The following is a 5,854-nucleotide window of genomic DNA, read 5'->3' as shown; positions in this document are numbered from 1 at the left end:
ATGATAAGCCATAAAACAGGTCTCAATAAATGTAAAAGGATTGCAGTTATGCAAGTATGTTTGCTGACCAAAATAAAATTATCAACATAGGCTGGGCTCGGTGGCTCAACTTGTAATCCCAGCACTTTGGGAGGCTGAGGCGAGTGGATTGCCTGAGCCCGCAGGCTCGAGACCAACCTGGGCAACTTGGCGAGATCTCGTCTCTACAATAAATAAAAAATTAGCTGGGTGTGATAGCACACACCTGTAGTTCGAACTGCTTGGAAGGCTGAGGCAAAAGGATTGCCAGAGCCCAGCAGGTCGAAGTTGGGATGGCCGTGATTATGTCACTGCACTCTGGCCTGGGCAGTGAAGTGAGATTCCAACTCAAAAAAAAAAAAAAAAAAAATTTAAAAAAGAAACCAACAACATAAAAAAATTTGAGCTATCACCCTAATATTTGGAAAGTAAACCACATACTAGTATGTATGAGTCAAAGAAGAAATAATGAGAAAAATTAATAAATATCTTGAAATGAACCAAATTGACAGTATACCATATCAAAATTTTGGTTGTACTTAAAGCATGCAGAGAAGGTAGTTTATAGCTTTGAACACATATTTAAAAGGTAGACAATCTAAAATAATACAATCTTATGCCTCAAAAAAACCCACAAATAACCCAAAATAAGTGCAAGGTAGGAAATAATACAAAATCAGAATGAAAATGAACAAAGAGAAAAATAATAGAAAAAAATCTGAGTAAAACCAAAAGTCGAATTTCCCCCCCAAAAAAGAAGTAACACCCAAAATTAATTTTGATATCTACAAAATGGATAAACTTTTAATTAAATTGGCCAAGGGGAAGGAGAGAGAGAAGACATAAAATACCAAAATTAGAAATGGTAGTGGTATCATATCTACAGACTTTGTAGAAAGTAAAACATTCATAAGAAAATACTGTGGACGAATTAGGTGAAGTGGTCAAATTCTTAGAATGATACAATTTACTAAAACAAAGTCAAGAAGAAATTTAAAAATCTTTTTTTTGTTGTTTTGAGTTGGAGTCTCACTCTGTCGCCCAGACTGGAGTGCAGTGCCACTCCCCGCCACCGCAGCCTCGACCCGCTGGGCTTCGGTGATCCTTCCGCCTCAGCCTTCCGAGTAGCCGGAATTACAGGCACACGCAACCACGCCTGGCTGACTTTTTTTATTTATTGTAGACATGAGGTCTCGCCAAGTTGCCCAGGCGGGTCTCGAACCCGCGGGCTCAGGCAATCCACTCACTTCAGCCGAAATTTAAAAATCTTAATGAAACTATAAAGAAATTGAATTAGCAATTTAAAATCCCCTGAAAATTAAACCTCATGACTAAATGGCTTTCTTGGTAAATTTTATCAAACACTTAAAAAATATTAATTCTGCACAAAAGATTTCAGAAAATATAGAAGAGAACATTTCCAATGAATTCATTAAGGATAACAGTAACTTGATACCAAAAACAGATAAAGACATTGCAAGGAAAAAAAAAAAGCTACAGATCAATATCCTTTATGAATACAGATGTAAAAATACTTAATGAAATATTAGCGAACTTAATCTAGGAACATATTAAAATAATTATGCATCACGGCAAAGTGGGAATTATCCCAGGTATACAAAATTGACTTGATACCCTAAAATCAAATAATTGACTAACATAATACACCTTGTAAGTAGAAAATAAAGCAAAAACACATGAGCATCTCAAAACAAGTGTAGAAAGAGCATTTGATGAAACCAGTACCCATTCATGATGAAAACTCTCAACAAATCAGGTATCAAAAGAAATTTCCTCAACCCAAATGGATACCAACCAAAAAACCTAACAGTTAACAATATACTTACTAATGAAAAACAATAATTCAAGAATATCTGCTCTCATCGATTCTATTCAACTAGAGGTTCTAGCCAGTGCAATTAAGCAAGAAAAATAAATTAATACAGACAGAAAGAGAGAAAACGGTCTTTTTTTTCCTCCCAGCACTCATAGAAATGCAAAGGTCCTAAAGTAACCAAAGTAAATTTGAAAATTTCAAAGCTTACTATATAAAGCTTAATTTCAAAACTTATCATACTAAAGCTACATTAAATAAAATCAAGAATATGTGCTATTGGCATAAGGATGAATATATAAATCAATGGAACAGAAGAGAGATCACAAATAAACCCTCACATTTCTGACCAATTGATTTTCAAAAGCTGTCAAGACAATTCAATGGGAAAAGAATAAGCTTTTCCTCAAGAATTTGTGCAGGGGTCAGGCACAGTGGCTCATGCCTGTAATCCCAGCACTTTGGAAGGCTGAGGCAGGAGGATTGCTTGAGCCCAGGAGTTTGTGACCAGCCTGGGCAATATTGTGAGACCTCATCTCTACAGATATATTTTTTTTAATTAGCCAGGTGTGGTGACATATACCCGTAGTCCCAACTACTTGGGTGGCTGAGGTGGAAGGATTACCTGAACCCCAAGGTAGAGGCTGCAGTGAGTTTGATATTGCCACTGCACTCCAGCCTGGGTGACAGAGTAAGACCCCTGACTCAGAAAGCAAATTAGTGCAGATACAATTGGATATCCAAATGCAAAAAGATTAATTTAGACCTTTACTTCACACTACATAAAAATATTAAATCAAAATAGATTATCGATCTAAATGTAATCGCTAAATCTATAACCCTTCCAGAAAAGGCCAGGCACAGTGGTTCACACTTGTTATCCCAGCACTTTGGGAGGCCACGGTGAGAGAATTGCTTGAGGCCAGGAGTTCCAGTCCAGCCTAAGCAACATAGTGAGACCCTCTCTATGAAAGTAAAATTTAAAAATAAACAAAACTTCCAGAAGAAAACATGAGAAAATATTTTTGGCCCCGAGTTTGGCAAAAGTTTCTCAAATATGACACCAAAAGCATGATCTAGCAGTCATGTAAATAAATAAATAAAATTAGTCATATAAACAAATATCAGTACATTGGGCTACATCCAGAATATATAAAGACATCTTTTTTTTTTTTTTTAAAGTTGGAATCTCACTCTGTCACCCAGGCTAGAGTGCAGTGGCACACTCACCACCACCCCAGCATTGGCCTGCTGGGCTCCGGCGATCCTTCTGCCTCAATCTTCCAAGTAGCCGGAACTACAGACACTACCACGCCCTGCTAATTTTTGATTTATTGTAGAGACGAGGTCTCACCAAGTTGCCCGGGCTGGTCTTAAACCCGTGGACTCAAGAAATCCACTCGCCTTGGTCTCCCAAAGTGCTGGGATTACAGGCTGAACCACCCAACCTGGCTTATAAAGACATCTTTTTTTATTATTATTATAAAGATGTGGGGTAAAATTCAAGGTTAGGTATGCAAACATTGATTATGCAGGTACCCTTGAGGTATACTCCTCCCTCCCCTAGCAGTTTCCCTCAACTGCCAATCCTGCCCCACCCCTGACAGTTTCCCACTACTGCCAATCCCTTTCTTATAGCATTATAATTGTTCAAGGTTCGCTTATGAGTGAGAACATATGGTACTCTGTTCTTTGTTTCTGTGATAGATCACTGAGTATGATCAACTTTAAATCCACCCAAGTTGCTGCGAAGTTCATATGTTTGTCCTTCTTTATGGCTGCATAATATTCCATTGTGTATATGTACCACATTTTAAAAATTCAGTCCAGCTTCAATGGACAGCATGGTTGGTTCCACATTTTTGCTATTGTGGATAAAGCTGCAGCAAATATATGTGTGCAGGTATCTTTTTTGTAGAATGATTTGAGTTCCTCTGGGAATATTCCCAATAGAGGAATTTCTGGGTCATATGGAAGGTCAATTTCTAGTTTATAAAGACATCTTAAAAATCAATAATAAGAAGCAACCCAAGTGTCCACTGATGTGTGAATGGAAAAATAGAATGTGGTATATACATATGATGGCATTCAACCTTAAAACAAAGGAAAATTTGACACATCTATAGCAAGAATTATCCTTAAAGAAATTACTATAGGCCAAGCATGGTGGCTCATGTCTATAATCCCAGCACTTTGGGAGGCCAAGGCAAAAAGGGTTGCTTGAGCTCAGGAGTTCAAGACCAGCTTAGGCAACATAGAGAGATTTTGTCTCTACAAAAAACCCCAAAACTTAGCTAGGCATGTTGGAGTGGGCCTGTAGTTCCAGCTACTTGGGAGATTGAGGCAGTAGGACTTGAACCCAGAAGGTCAAGGCAGAAGTGAACCATGATCGTGGCACTGTACTCCAGCATGGGTGACAGAAATAAGCCAGTTGTGAAGGGATAGATATTGTATGATTCCACTTATATGAGATGCTTAGAGTAGTCAAATTTATGGAGGCAGAAAGTAGAATGGTGGTTTCCGGGACTGGAAGGAGGAGGAGAATGGGAACTCAGTGTTTACTGGGTACAGAGTTTTAGATGGGGATGATAAAAAACTTTCAGAGATGGGTGGTGGTGAGATTGGCCCAACAAAGTGAATGTTCTTAATGACGGAGTTGTACCCTCAACCATGTCTAAAATGATAAATGTTATGTTATAAATATTTTACCACAATTTTTAAAAAGTGAAAAAAAAACCCCAATAGTAAGAGAATAAACAACCTAATTTTCAAATAGTCAATTTAGGTAGATATTCACCAAAGAGACATACAAGTGACTGATAAGTACAGGAAAAGTTGCTGATTTTGATTAGCTATTACTGAAATGCTAATTAAAACCACAGTGAGGTATCAGGACACACCCACTATAATGATTATAATTAACAATTAAAAAAATTAACAATGCCAAATGTTGGTGAGTATGTGGAGAAACTAGAATTTTCACGTATTGCTGATGGGACTATAGAATCAAACGACCACTTTGGAAAACAGTTTGACACTTTAAAAAATTTTAAACAAACAAATAACCCAGCAATTTTACTATTAAGGATCTACTCAAGAAAAATTTGTCAGGCTGGACTTAGTGGCTCATACCTGTAATTCCAGCACTTTGGGAGGCCGAGGCAAGAGGATTGCTTGAGTCTAAGAGTTTGAGACCAGCCTGGGCAACATAGAGATACGTTGTCTCTACAAAAAATAAAAAATAATTAACCATCCATGGTGCCATGCACCTGTAGTCCTAGCTACTTGGGAGGCTAAGGTTGGAGGATCGCTTGAGCCCAAGAGTTTGAGGTGACAGTGAGCTATGATGGTGCCACTACACTGCAGCCTGGGGGATAGACTCTGACCCTGTCTAAAAAATTTTTTTTTCTCCACATGGACTTGTTAAAGCAGCATAATTCATAACAGCCTCAAATTAGAAACAACCCAAATGTTCATCAACAGGTGAATGAATAAACAGCAGTAAAAGCAAATGGCCTATATGCCACTTCGATGAACCTCAAAACCACTATATTAGATAAAAGAAGCCAGATCCAAAAGAGTACATATTGCATTTATATGAAATTTTCAGAAAAGGAAATCTATGGAGATCAGTGGTTTCCCAGGGCTGGGAGTAAGAGAACACATGGGCTAAAGCAGTCATGAGGGAACTTTTAGGGGTAATGAAAATGTTCTAAAAACTTGGTTGTGGTGGTGGTTGCACAACTGTATACATTTACAAGCATCAAACTGTATGCTTACAATGGGTGAATTTTATGGTAGGTAATTTTTTTTTTTTTTTTGAGTTGGAGTCTCACTCTGTCGCCCATACTGGAGTGCAGTGGTGCAAACAGCTACCGGTACTTCTTAGGTATCATTTGACTTATTTTCACAACATCTCTCAGGCAATAAATCAGGGATATTATGAAATATCTCCAATGTTATTATTAATTGGCAGCTAATTCACATATTTAGAAATATTAC

The sequence above is a fragment of the Carlito syrichta genome, unplaced genomic scaffold (assembly GCF_000164805.1).
Source record: "Carlito syrichta isolate Samal-C Ts95f unplaced genomic scaffold, Tarsius_syrichta-2.0.1 Scaffold315374, whole genome shotgun sequence".
Lineage (NCBI taxonomy): Eukaryota > Metazoa > Chordata > Mammalia > Primates > Tarsiidae > Carlito > Carlito syrichta.
This window is presented reverse-complemented; position numbering follows the sequence as displayed.